Raw genomic sequence first — 15,323 nt, 5'->3', positions numbered from 1 at the left:
GGTAGGGAAGTGGGGGGCGCTATGGGGGACTTTTGGGATAGCATTGGAAATGTAATTGAGGAAAATATGTAATAAAAATATTAAAAATTAAAAAAAAGAAAAAGAAAAACCAACCAAACAAACAAACAAAAAAATAAATAAATAAAAATAAAAATTAATAAATAAAAAAAGATATTAATTTACCTCTCTATGAAGTGATGCTCAAGAAAGGAAGGTTTTATATGAGCACTGTAGTCGCTAGAACCATCAACTGCTCTGTCACATTATCATTGCTGCTTAGGATCCATGAACCCATTTCACAGGGGAAGGACAGCAGCAGCTCACATCTATTAGTGGCTAACTGAGAGGCTAAGTTGCTTATTAAGGACTTAGTTATGATAATATTTGAAATCTTGTTCCTTAAATGAAACTCAGCATATGCTTCCTAACACAAGCTACAGTGCAGTGTGATTCTTCCCATTTCCAAAAGACACAGTCTGAGGGGTCAAGGAGTGGAAGTGAGAACAGGCCCTCTCATATTAGGAAACTATTGAAGCTTCCTGCCGTGACGCTCTTGACCTAATGGTTAGGAGCTTGCACTTCCCCTGGAGAGGTGCTTCCATCAGGATACACAACATAGACTTAACTTGAAAGATGAGATTTAAACTTGACAATTTGCTCTATTCCTTTTCTGGGGAGTCTGTTTCTATTTACCCCATGTTTAAACGGGCAGAAACAGACCAAAGAAATTACTCTAGTCTTGGTGGGGCTATTTTGGTTGAATGAGGCTTGCTCCGTCAACCCAGTAGAAAACTCTACAAGGGAGGAAAAAGCGAGCCACATTACCAGAATCAGGTGTCTGATACCACAGATCCCCCAACTCCATAATTCTGTGACTATCAGTCATGCAGACAATGTCCTAAGATCCTGGCATTCTGGCTAGACTCCACCCCCACAGTTACCTGGCTATAACCAGGTATGCTCCTCCCCACAGTTATCTGATAGCCCAGCCCACTATAAAAGGGGCTGCTTGGCCCCTCTTCACTCTCTTTAAGCTCTCACCTTTCTTACTCTCCTCTCTAGTCTTCTCTCTCTCTCTCTCTCTCTCCTCCCCCTTTCCCCCCTCTCTCCATGTGGCCCTCTCCCCTCTCTCCCCTCTCCCCCCTCTCCCCCCTCTCCCCCCTCTCCCTACCTTCTCTCTTTCCCCCTGCCTTTCTACAACAAATTCCTAAAACCACAGACTGTCTCTACTCATCAAGGCCTGTCCTGCTTGAATGATGGGGTAGGCTTTCCCCTAATGATCCATCTAACCTCCTGCTGGAAGGCATTCCTGCACTCCAGCCAGGGACAGGACCAAGGACCCTCCCCCCCCCCGCCCCGCCCTTTCCTCCCTTCGGTCCCAGGCTAACCAAGCTGCCCCTGGACCCCCTATTTGTTCTCAGCTCTTCAATGGTATCCAGCGTGGGATGCCAGAAACTGAGAACCTGTTATTTAGGACTGCCCCTTGTACACCCCCACAGGCTGGGTCCGTAGCTTCCCATAGCTAGACACCCACCCAGGGCCGCATGGAAAGCTTGCTGCAGTCGTTCTGCGTCTGCCCACCCAGAGCACCAGAACTCTGGCAGGAAGTGGGTTTTCTCCCGCTCCCTTTATTCCCCCACCCTCCCTGCCCCGCAAAGTCTAGCTTGCTGTATAGTTTTATGTCAACTTGTAACAAGCTGTAGTTGTCTGAGAGGAAGAAACCTCGATTGAAAAAATGCCTTCATAAGACCAGGTTATCAGCAAGACTATAGAGGATTTTCTTAGTTAGAGATTGATGAGGAAGGGACCAGTCCATGTGGGAGGTACCGCCCCTTGTCTACTGGTCCTGGGATGAAAAAGCCATGGAAGCAAGTACATAAGCAACACTTCTCTACGGCCTCTGCATCAGCTCTTGCCTCTAGGTTCCTGCCATGTTTGAGTTCCTGCCCTGATTTCCTTCCACACAATGTTTCCCTCAGCAATTCCTATTGCTTGTGTAACCTCTGGGTCTCTTTGAGTCCTGTAAGTTTCATGAACCTCTGAATCTTATTTGTGAGCCTCCACTTTCCTCCAGGAGGCTGTTTCATCCAGAGGAAACAGCTATGTGGTGCTGCTTTAGGTAGACCTATGACAATGAAGCAAAGGATAAAAATGAAATGACAGTTGTTCCTTTGACTAGAGAGTTTGCTTTTAATTACTAATGGAGAATTAGGTTTCAAAAACTAGGCACAAACAACTACATCTGGAACATGGGATCTTTTAAAGTGTCTCTCAAATTTCTAAGAATAATGGTAAAGGTTAATGAACACTCACAGTAACCAAAGGGGAAAAGCAAGACAATTGAGGATCATGACATCTCAGAAAGGATTGTCTTTCTATACTAGGTGAAGAATACAACCAGCTGAAGTGCACAAGGAAGATGTGAGACAACCATACTAGAATATAGAGATACTCTCCTGAATCACAGCCTTCTGACTCAATGAAAATAAGGCCTGTGGTAGCTTGCATATTTTGTCCTTGTTTGTTCTCATACATGTGCTTAATTTTATATGCTATCAATTTTCTTCTATCTGTGAATTTTTATTTTACATGTACATATGTATGCATGTATGTATGTATGTATGTGAGTTAACCTTATAATTATATTCACAGGTAATGGAGATGATTAAATTGTTACCTTCATGGGTTTTGAAACACAAAGTACACATCTGTGTATGTCTGCAAGGGACTTCCCAGAAATTATTACATTCAGGGCTGGGGAGATGGCTCTATGGGCAAAGTGCTTATTGGACAAGCCTGAGGATCAAAGTTCAAATCCCCAGAGTTTGCATAAAAGCCGGTTGCAGTAGTGCATGTCTGTAACCTCAGGTTTCCTATGGTGAGACAGGAGGCAGTGACAGGAAGAGTTCCTCATGGACCAGCTAGGCAGTTAAAGCAGCCATGAACAACAGAAGACCTCACCTCAAACAAGAAAGTAAAGACCAACATCCAAAGTAGGTCTCTGAACTCCCACAAGAACATGTACACACATATCACACACAGAGCCTTGCAGAAAATGAAGAGGGGGTTATCTCAAAGGAGCATTGACTAACCCATGCTCATTAACAAAATGGGAAGTGATGGCCATAGAAGGTGAGACTAGCTGAAAGAAGCAGGCCATGAGAGGCTTGCTTCTGAAGTGCATGACTTGCTCCTCTTATGCTGTCTGCCTCCTGGCCAGCATGAGATGGACAGCTCAGATTTACTACACGCTTCCACTCTGGTTTTCTATAGTAGGCCCAGGAACCATGAAGCTAAATGACCATAGAATATGGTCCCCCTTAAAACCGGGGGCCAAAATCAAGTATTTGTCATTCTGATGAAGATTCTGACTATCACAGTAACAAACTAACTTGTGACTCTTAATAGAATTTGACCGGCAATGAATATAGCTAGTAATAAATCTGAAAGGGGAGACGTGTGCTTTATTTGGGAAATGGGCTGAGAGTTTCTTTCCTTGTAAGAAGGACAGCTATATCCTGATAAGAATAGATATGTGGAGCTGCAGAGATGGGTCAAAAGCTGGGCTCTACAACACAAATCTATAAACCCCAGTGTCATCAGGTATCTGAAACAGGCAAACACCAAGAGATTACCAACCACACAGCCTAGGCTAATAGGTGGACTCCAGGTTCAGTAAGAGACTCTGTCTCAAAACAATATGGTGGAGGAAAGCAAAGGAGGGAGACACCAAGATCTTCCTCTCACAATCACCAGGATCTAGAGGAATGGAGTCTCAGAAGCAACATCTGCCATCTCACCTTCATGCCCTCACACTGCCCCATGTCACACTCACACTGCCCTGTCATACCCCACACTGCCCCTGTCACTCACACAAACACACGAGAGGGAGAGAGAGAGAGAGAGAGAGAGAGAGAGAGAGAGAGAGACCCTGTCACACCCTAACATTGTCCAGGGCAGCCCTTGATGGAGGTAAGGAGCTAGGCACATTAACCTACTCATGAAACAAACTGCTTTGGTGAGGAAGAAAAAAAATTCCCATGGCTCTGGTCTCTTCCCTGCTATAAACCATTACTAGATTAAGGGTGTTTGTTTGTAATTCGAATATGCTATTGCCCAGTTTTTGAGTGAATTAGAGGTTAAAAAAATAATTCCTTCCACAGATTTAGATCTCATCTAATATATTCTCCCAGAATCATGGGACCCTGTGTGTGTGTGTGTGTGTGTGTGTTTCTGTTTGTGTGTGTGTGTGTTTACTTTATCAAAGTCATGAGAGTAAGTACATATAATCCTGGCAGTTGGGCACCTATGACAGCAGGATAGCAAAACTTAGACCACATTGAGTTACAGTTAGATCTGTCTCAAAAGGAAACAGAGAAAGAAACAAAAAAAGTGTATCTACCCATCCTCCCAAAAAATTTAGACAAGGAGATCTTTACTGAAAGACCTGGATACAGGTTTGGGGAAGGGTGGTGGTGGTGGTTGTTGTGTTGTTCATCAACTTGGTACAAACTAGGTTCATCTAGAAGAGAGACCTTTAACAAATTTAAAAGAAAAATAAAGGGCAAGCCTGTAATGTATTTTCTTTGTTAGTGGTTGATGTTGGAAGGGCCAAGCCCATTGTGTGTGGTGTTATTCCTGGCAAGTGGTCCTGGGTTACATAAGAGAGTAGACTGTGCAAACCATCTCCATTGGTTTGTGCTTCAGTTCCTGCCTCTAGGTTCCTGCTTTGAGTTCCTACCCTGACTTCTCTTCATGATGTTCTACAACTATGAGGTAAACTAAAAAATTTCTTCCACAAGTTGATTTTGAACATGGTGCCTTTATCACAGCAGTAGAAATCAAACTAAGGCACCTCCTAAAGAGGCATTTGAAGAAGAGCAAAATCTTTCCTACTGAAAGTGTTTGAGATGTTACTTTGTCAATGCGACACAATCTAGAATCACCTGAGAAGGGAGTCTTAGTAATGTATTACCTAGACCAGGTTAGCTAGTAGACATGTCTGTGGGAGATAGTCTTGATTGTGAACTGGTGTACAAAAACCAGTCCCACTATGGGTGACACCATTTCTTTGGTGTAAATCTTCATCTATATAAGAATGGAGGAAATTCACTAAGACTAGGAAGCATGCCTATATCCATTCCTCTCTCTTTCTTCAGGATTGTAGAAGTGATATGACCAGCCATTTCAAATTGCTGGTGCCTTGACTTCTTTACTGTATTAGAGCTGGAATTGTGAGATAAAATAAGCCCTTTCTCCCCTCAGTTGCTTTTGCATTGGTATTTTATCATAGCAATAGAAATGAAATTAGCATGTCTTCTTCTATGATACTTCCAGGTTTCCTTAAATCACATCATTGTTTCTTTCTTCTTGTTTAAACCCGGACAGTTTATGATGGGAAGGTGTGTATAAGAGAAAGGACAGCCGGGCGTGGTGGCGCACACCTTTAATCCCAGCACTTGGGAGGCAGATTTCTGAGTTCGAGGCCAGCCTGGTCTACAAAGTGAGCTCCAGGACAGCCAGGGCTATACAGAGAAACCCTGTCTCGAAAAACCAAAGAGAGAGAGAGAGAGACAGAGAGAGAGAGACAGAGAGAGAGACAGAGAGAGAGAGACAGAGAGAGAGAGAGAAAGAGAGAGAGAGAGAGAGAGGATGTTGGAGTAAAACCTCTCTGTGGTTCTGTTCATACAACATTTTGAATTCTATTTGGGTTTGCTTTGGAAATTTACATGCTGGTTAAGTCTGGATTTGTTCCCAAAAGATACAGCCCCTGTAACAGAAAGGTTGTGTTTGGAACCAACTTCATGAGCTCGAGCTTCAGTGAAGTGGCTAATGAGAACACTTAGCAGTTGTGTTTAAATTATCTGGAAATGACAGGTAGCATCAGGCAAGGTCTGGGGAAGAAAGAGATGTTCTCTTGGTTAGTAAGAAAAGGGAGACTGGAAATGTTCCCAATGTTTAAAAAATACGGTGGTTAGAAAATTCAGAGCCCAGGCCAAATTTGCCAAGTTGGAATTGCCATTAATGCTGCCTCATTGAAGTTCAAGAGATGTTGGACACACACACACACAGCGACTTTAACAGAATGCAAGAAAAAAAACAATAAAGAAGCTGAATCATGAACAGGAAGGGTTATGTCCTTCTTTATTTGGAATTGTGTGTGTGTGCGTGCGTGTGTGTGTGTGTGTGTGTAAGAGAGAGACAGAGACAAAGAATGTGTGTGTGTATCTGTGTGATATGCATGAATGTGATCTATGTGTGATGTGTGCAATATGTGTACAATCAAAGGAGATATCTTCCTTTATTACTCTCTGCCTTGTTTTCTGAGCAGGGTGTTTCCCTGAGTTTGTAGTGTGCTGCAGCTAGGCTGGCTGGCCAGCAAGCTTCTGAGACCTACCTGTCTCCATTCATAATGCTGGGGTTACACGACTCAGGCCACCAAGCCCAGCTAGTGTGTGAGTGCTGAGAGTCTGAGCACAGCAGGCACTTTACCCACTGAGCTCTCTCCTTAGCCCCATCAACCAAAGTTTTCAGTCCCACCTCAACTATTTCTACCTTTTGAAGCCTTCATCGCAATTAAGTGGTTTCTCCTCTACCTATACTGTATGCTACACTATTAAAGGACTTATGTTCATCTAACTCGGATTTTATTTAATAATGGCTTCAAAGGTCAAGAGTCATGATGCTGGCAATTCGCATATGCCAGAGAGAAGCCATAAAGTGTTTCCCTTAAATGAAAAGGTGAAAGTTCTTAACTGGAGGGGGGAAATGTGCTGAGGTTGTAAAAGTCTGCAGTGAGAATGAATTTTCTCCCTGTGAAATTATGAAGGAGAAAAAAGAAAGTCATGCTAGATTTGCTATTGTATGTCATACTGCAAAGGTTATAGCCGTGACCCATAAGTTAGTTAATGTGAACAATACATATGTCATAGAGTACAGTATCACTTGCAGCTTCAAGCATCCTTGGGGGAGGGGGGTTCTTGAAATGTTTTCTCCATAGTTTTCTCTTTTGCAACCACTGATCCCTTTCCTGTTGGTGTTACATCAAGGAGGGTCAACACAGAGATCAATTGCTGGAGTAGGTTACCAGAAATTTTGGAATTTTTTCAAAAATAAATAATAAATGTTAGAGAATGCATTGCATTTGGCTTCTCCCTCACTTAAAAATTACACAGTGTATACATGTATCAATACATCACATGGTACTCCATAAATGTGTACTTTGTAAATAGTTTACGACATGGTTAAATAGATTTAAATTACAATTGTGCACAATTGCCAACCCGTTCATCTTATATGATGAGTATTTATTTATAAGTCATCTCTCATCAATCCTGTGACTTCTTCAACATCAAATTTTGTTCATATTTGAATCCTCTACATTCATACATAGTAAAAATGTTTAGATTTTTTCAAAAATACACATGTGCAGAAGTTTTCAGAGAAAGCACTGTCATATTCTCCACTGAATTCCAAGTTGACGATAACTACCATACTTTTGTCATCTGTCATCTAAGATCCAGTAAAAAAGAAAGTAACTTTGTCCTCCCTTGAAAGCCACTGACCCCTGCATCACCTGTACCAACTCCATACTCCTGTCTCACATTGGCATTTAGGTTACCAGGCATGTTTTGTGGTTTCCACCTCGTTCACAGAGCACCTGTGTAAATGGCAGGCTTTGTATGCATCTCTAGATTTCTGGGACTTCTTCTTCCTGAGTTCTCATGAGTCAGCTCTGGTGGCTCGCACATAGCTAATGTAGAAAAACACAAGTCCTCTTGATGGGCCACCTCCCCTCTTCAGGCCCCAGTACTCTTCAACACTTTCTCTTTTATCATTCAGCATTCAAAGAAGGAGCATTCGTTATGCAAAAAAATCAGAAAGTACAAACTGAGATCACATTGTTTTTGTTAAACAATCAAACTATTGACTGTTATTTTTTATTCTTCTCTGAAAATGAATCTACCAATATTTTCTTGTCATGTTTCCAAACTCTAACTCTATTTTCATGACAAAATCCTTACAGAGACACACTACCCTGATTTTTCTAGCCCTGTATATACCTTTCTTTGCATCTTTTTTATGATATTTTCTTATTTTATGCTTATCAGTGCTTTTTCTGCATGGATGTACACTGTGTGTGCCTGGTGCTTTCAAAGGCCAAAAATGAGAATTCTATGCAGAAGTCAGGAATTGAACCAAGGTACTCTGAAAGACAAGCAAGTGATCTAAACCACTGAGCCATCTCTCCAGCCATATAAATTGTTTTAAGAATCTGAACTTGGAGCTAGGGAGAACTTGGAGCCTGGAGCTCAGTATATCAGAGCACCAGCTGTTATTCCAGAGGACATGGGTTCAATCCCTAGCACACATGTTAGCTGGCAGGCGTGTGTAATTCCAGTCCTAAAGGATCTGGTGCCACATCCCTGCCTCTGTGGGCACCAGGCACACACATGGCACACTGACATACACACAGGTGAAATATCCATATAACATAAATATATTTTTTTTATCTTCTATCGAAAATAAATCGGAATTTTTCCTTTGGCTCCTTCCATTTGCTCATTTATGTATTTAGCAATTGGACAGACATAGTGTTGGCTCCAGAATCACAGGAATCTATGCACAGTATAGAACAGTGTCTTAACCCAGCCCTGTAGCCACTCCACTCTAGGCATCAGGGAAGCTAGGTTGGAGCTCTGTGACGGGTCCATGTCCACCAGGATACTGTGCAGTTTCCCCAGCTTGTCCTCTATTGTTCTCGTTCCTCCTCTCTCATTAGTTCTCATTTTCCTACTCTGAAAAGGCCTTCTAATTTCACTCCAGAGCCCAAAGGAATGAGCACACCAAAGGGTTCTTCACCAGAGAAGGACGACTCTAACCCAACCTTTTTCTTCTGTCACATCCTCTCCTTGCTGTGTGCTAGAACTGACCACACATGCACGCACACACACACACACACACACACACACACACACACACACACACATGCACACACACGCACATACTTTACACTTCAGCATAATCCCTTCTACACCTCTCAACAAAACATTTTCATTTGACCTAAAGAATAGATAGCCAGGCAGGACTCCCAGTGGAGGGAGAAGGACAGCAACCCACCCACAAAATCTTTGACCCAAAATGTGTTCTGCCTGTAAGATATGGAGGACAAAGATGGGGCAGATACAGAAGTAATGGCCAACCAATGACTACCCCAAATTGAGACCCATCCAATGGGCAAGAACTAATCCCTAACACCATGAATAATGTTCTATTATGCTTGCAGGCAGGAGCCTAACATAACTGTCCTCTGAGAGGCTCCACTCAGCAGCCAATAGAAACAGATGAGTGACCCACAGCTAAACTATAGATGGATCTCAGAGAGTCTTATGGGAAGGGAAGGATGACCTGAAGAGGATAAGGACCCCACATGAAAACTAACAGAGTCACCTAACCTGGACCCTTGTGGGTTCCCAGAGACTGAACCAAAGAGTGAGCACGGGCTGGACCTAGGTCGTCCCATACACATATGTAGCAGAAGTGTAGCTTGGTCTTTATGCTGGTCCCCAAACAATTGGAGTGGGGGCTGTCCCTGGATCTGTTACCTGCCTGTGGATCCTGTTCCCCTAACTGGGCTGCCTTGTCTGGCCTCAGCAGCAGAGGATGTGCCTACTCTTGCAGTGACTTTATGTGCCAGGCTAGGTGATTGGGGGGTGGGGGAGCTCGTTCTTCTCAGAAGAGAAGGGAGGGGTGATGGGTAATCTGGGTGAGGGAGTACTAGGAGGAGAGGGGAGCTGCTATGGGGTTATACATTGAATAAATAAATCAATTAACTAAAAAAAAAGACTAATATGGGACTAGCTCTCAATACTAGATTTTTTTTTATTACAGGAAGTAAGAAACATTCTCTAATTCAACCGTTCAGTCCTTATTCCCCTCAATAAAGTCTGATCCCTTCTCTGGACTTTCACAGTTTGTCAGATTTTCTTGGTTCAAATAGACAAGCTCTTATTGCTGGTGCCAAGACAACCATTCTGAAATCTGCTACCCAGCTCTGTCTCTCTCAAGACCATTGAAGCTGACAGTAGAGACCATCTTCTGCTTCCAAATGCCTTCCTTCCTCACCCTTCTCCAAGAATAATCAACAAAGGGTACAAATGGAGGTTCTTTGATGTCACTGAGGATTCACAACTTTCAAACAGGATCAAGCCTTCAACTGATTGCCACATGGGGTTTCACAGTTAAAAAAGAACAGGTTTCTAGGCTCAGAAACATCAGAATGCTCGCTCACCAGAAATTCAGTTTTAAGAAGTGCTACAATCCCAAAGTTCTCAGAGGGCTTCAGGGTACCAATCAAGAGCAGTCCCCTGTGGACCAAGGCTGCAGGTGGTCATCTGGGGACTGGCAAGTTCAGCAGGACTCCTGACTCCAACAAGTTGTGAAAATCATAATCCCAGGTCTCTCTGCAGCAGCAGGTCTTAGAAGCTGAAAATACCTTCAAGGAAGAATCCCCCTGTATAGCTCAGCCACTACAGTCTTGGAGGCTGAGGGACTAGCTCTCAATATTAGATTTTGGTCAGTCAATCAGATCCTGGAGGCTGGTTTGAGTGATCTTCTTACCCAAGGCAGAAGCATCAAGTTCATGGAGCCTCCAACAGTCTTACCCTGCAGGTCTTGTAGGCATCCCCCTCTAAGAACACGCTGGCTACAAGCCAGTCCTGAAGCTCACTTCTCCATTGCTCCTGTGGCCACTCTGCCTCTGCAGTGCTGTACTGCATGAATTTGTAGAGATACCTGGGTATCAATGGGGCCCCAGCTGGCTGATGGTGGGTATGCAAATAAAGTGAAAAGATAGAATTCATCAAGGAAAAGTTATCAAACCTGGTAGGGAAAGGGGAAGAACTCTGAGCAAGCCAAAGGTTGGGAGAAGTTGACAACCAGGTCCACAGCAATCTATCTCTGTGGAGGCAGAGAAACTGACGTTTCTGTCTGTCCCTGATTGCTACCAAGACCTTTATAGATAGCTGCTGTGACTCGCTGCTTCACTCATCCTGGATTTGTGTTGATGCTGGTACTGTTGTTGTTTGCTTTGTTGTGTTGGTTTGTTTTCCTGTGGTCACTGCTACTACAGTAACAGCTCCTTGCAGCCTCCCATCTGCAGCTCCTTGCTCTCCCTGGCTTGAACTGCCAGCTGTCAGAAAGCTGCAGATGGGGCTGGGCAGAGGCCACCTATCCCTACATCATGATGTCCCCTTCCCTTTCTGACCTTAAACGGTCTTCTTACCACAGATCTTCATCTTGTACCCTCCAGATAGTTTCCACAGTTCTAGCCTGGCTTTCCTCACTCATTCTTGTTGCCCTACTCCCTCCCTGAGATTAGACAAAGGCTCTTAAAGGAGGAAACACCTCATACAAGGTTACAGCCATTGCCTAACACTTGCCTCTTTCAAAGAACCCTGGTCCTCTATTCTGCAGGCCTCTTCTTGTGGCTACCATCGTCACTTTTCTTGACTGTTCCTCAAGCATGGTTCGGTTCCCAGGAGAAAGCCTTTTGAGAGCTACATAGCAATGTGATGAAGAAGAATATGAGAGATTGGCAGAGCCTCAGTCCCAATCATTACAGCTCACCATTCACCACCAAACAGGCATTCCCTACCCAAGGAGCTAAATACAACCAATGTGGCCGGGCATGGTGGCACATGCCTTTAATCCCAGCACTTGGGAGGCAGAGTCAGGCGAATTTCTGAATTCGAGGCAGGCCTGGTCTACAGAGTGAGTTCCGGAATAGCCAGGGCTATACAGAGAAACTCTGTCTCAAAAAAACAAAAACAAAAAACAAAAACAACCAATGTGGAACATATCTTCCTCATATATAGTTCTTATCACCAGTTAATGTGGATACCATATATTTTCTTTTCTTTTTTTTTTTTTTTTTTGCAAGGGAAAACACTATAAAAGTTTAATTGTTGTAGACCTTATATGAAAGTCCTTTATTTTGAAAGTTCTGCCTTCGGGAATAACACCATGCTAATGACTATGTTCCTTGAGGTTACAATGCTCAACAACACAGTAGAGGCACTGAATTCGATATCTGATGAGGCTCAAAGGAGAGACAAATAAAGGCTTTGATGACCTCTGGAAGAGTGAGGAGAGTGGGGGAATCAGCACTTCTACACTGCTCAGTACTGGAAAGGCTCCTCAATTCAGAGCACTGGCACAGGTCTATTGAACAAGTGGGGGAAGTGGGGCCAGTCTCAGCTTTACATCCGAGATTTCCAAATCACACTGAGGCAGCTCTAAGGCACAGTTCCCAGTATTCTCCATTCTTCAACCCTGGATGCAGACTCCTTCCCTTCGTTCATGTGCTCCTTGAATTTCTCCATGAGGGTAGACCTAACCTGCTTTGTTTATCTGTCACCTAAAGTACAACCCAAAAGGTCTATGAAAAGGAAACAATCTACCAGCCTTATCGGTTCTACAGACGAGGGTTCTAGTTTACACACGAACCTAAGGTTCAGGCACCCCTCTCTCCTGTACTCTCTCACTCCGTTTACAGATTGGCCCCACACTCAATTTTGAGGAAGATGAAGTGCTTGGATATTCCATTCCCCTAAGCAGTGATCTGCATCTTGGTAAGCTGCTTTGGTTGGCAGGAATATAAGGAATTGTCTCAAACGCCTGACCACAGTGCAGCTGCAATACCAGGAACACTTATCCCTAGTGGGGTTCTGAACGTAGATAAGAACATTTTAGTCAGAGTGAGAAAAGTATGTCTTAAAAAGGAAAGGAAAAAATTAGATAAGGAAATAGAGAAAAATATTAATACTTTAATAGTAAGAGGGAACTGAATACTTATAACCTACCTACCTTTCTGGGAAGTTTCTTACACTAAAAAAAAAAATCAAATTTGCTCTCCTACTATGCTTCTGTGCTAGATTAACAGGTGCTTTTCTTACACGGGCGGGAGGAAGGCCCTTAAGCACCTGATGGGAAGTTTCTCTGCAATGGGCTAGCAGCAGGGAGAGCAGGGAAAGCTCACTCAAAGAGATCCTCAAACATACGCTGGCCCATGGCTATGTATGTTTCCTTCTCTTCTGGGGTCATCTGGGCCACCAGCTCCGGCCGCTGGCTAACTTCACTGTAGGAGAATGGACAGCCAGCCACCATAACAATGGGGTCATCTGCTACTTCCTCAAACTCCTCGTCTTCCTCATCTTCATCACGATGATGAGGAGGAGGAGCCGCAGCTGCTGGCCGGGGTGGGGAGTCGTCATCTGACTCGCTGGTCTCACTCTCAGAGTCACTGCCATTAGCAGCTGTCACCGGAGCGGCTGCTCCCACAGAGCCAGCTGTCGCCGAGGAAGTCTTCTTCTCATGAATGAGTAGAGCTCGCATGACCTCCTCATTGTCATCAGGCCCCGCACGGGCTTCCTCGCTATCCTGAAATGTGTCCACATCGATGCCACCTTCCTTCATCTCTTCAGAACTGTACGCCCCTTGGACAGTGCTCTCTCTCAACCAAATAGGTCTCTCTTTGGCAGCTTTCCCTTCCAGCGAGGGGCGATGCACATCATCTTGATCATCCATGTTAATGACAACATTCTGAGTATACAAGTCCTCATACGAGGGGCCTTTGTTGGTCCACGCCTCTCGGTGGTGCCCACCTGCCAGGCCAGCAGCTCCAGCAACAGTTGCTGCTCGGTCCTTGCTTTGCTTCAGTGCTGGGATTTCCGTGGGTTCTGGTTCAAGTATTTCATAGGCCAAGTTTACATCCTCTGTCTCTCCCGAAGCAATGCATAAATGGGCTCAATTTGTTCATTAAATCTTGCCAAAAGCGTGCGAGCATCTTTTTTGGGCATTGCTGATTCATCTTCTTCTACCTCTGTATGGCAAAAGGTGCAGCGGAAAGTTCCTGTCATGGGATCAAACAGTTGATTGGCTTCTAGGTCAGTGAAAGTGCTGCAGCAGACAGGACATTTGAAGGAAGCCCGATTGGTGGAATTTCTCTCATCTGTTTCAATCCTCCTTCTCATGTGGTCCAGCTTATATTTCACTACGTTAACAAGAGTGCGGTAATTGATGAAGTAGTAGTTATNGCGGGTGGTCTTCCCATCTGCAGCAGTCTCTACCCTCATTCTGCATTTGATGAACTTGTCTCCCTTTAAATTATTCAAAACGGATCGAAGTTGCTTCCGATCAAACTTGAGCAGCTCCAGCATGTCCTCTTCTTTTACACAGGGGTTCCGTATCAAGATGTCCAAGGCCAACACGTGCTCAATGCCATAAAAGCCCCGGATGACATACTTGGCTAGCCGCTTCAATGCCGCTGGAACTTCAGTGAGAACATCTGGGTCTGCCATCTTAAACAGTAAGCTTCACCTTCAACCAAGTGGATGCTCGGAACACTCCCACTACAGCCGCCCTCAGCACCTCAACTACCGGCTTCAGCCAGCCCACGCCACTTGCGAGACAAGGACCCATATATTTTCATATAACATAAATGTATATTATTTATTTGTCTTGCTTTTTGTCCATATCCCACTTTGTTAAGATACTAATTTCAAAAAAAATCCTAAGATCATGTAAAGACAAATTTGGGTTTTTTTTTTATTTACTGACGTTTTCTAATAGGGAAAAATATCTAACATGTAGTATATTTGGTAGATAAATGAGTGAACCGTTGGATAGATGGGTGGATGAGTGAACGAATAAATGAATGAATACAGTCCCACTAAGAAATCTTTTATTTCCTGTAAGTTCATGGATGCCCAGTTAAGGTCTTTTATTTCATGCAGAAAAACCACATGTGGGAAATATTTGGAAAGTATTGCAGGTCTCACAATGGCTAAAGGAAAGCAGACTTGGGAGCCAGAAAAGCAGATGAGAAGCACAGTCTGGTCAGGCTAGAAATGAGGGGTTCTCTATCTTTCCAGTGTCTTCACTGCTCAGTCCTTAGACAGGGGAGGGTGAAGTCAGACCAGAGACACTCAGAAAGAAACCTCTTCCTCGTGGAATTGTTAAGACGGAAATTAATCCTCAGCAACCAACAGCTAATTCTCCCATGGACTGATCAAGCAATTAGCTTGGATTTAGCGACACTATTCCCTCACAAACTCTTAAACTGCTTTCCCTCCTAGAAGAGAATTTTAATGCATTTTCTTCTGCAACTGCATGCTTAGATAAGCAAAACCAAATTGTATTAGAAACTTATTAAGCACACGGTAGAATGATGTTTTAAATACAGTTCCAATAAACTTTAGAAGTCAATACTATAAAGACTTGAAATATATTGACTCATTAAAAAAACACTCATACTTAAAGCT

General features: G+C 43.6%; 1 pseudogene; it reads right to left on the bottom strand.

Moving 5' to 3' along the window:
• Positions 1-12,997: 12,997 nt before the first annotated feature.
• On the bottom strand, positions 12,998-14,443 carry LOC110291383 (annotated as a pseudogene).
• Between the last annotated feature and the right edge of the window lie 880 nt (positions 14,444-15,323).

This window comes from Mus caroli, chromosome 3, assembly GCF_900094665.2.
Source record: "Mus caroli chromosome 3, CAROLI_EIJ_v1.1, whole genome shotgun sequence".
NCBI lineage: Eukaryota > Metazoa > Chordata > Mammalia > Rodentia > Muridae > Mus > Mus caroli.
This window is presented reverse-complemented; position numbering and strand designations above follow the sequence as displayed.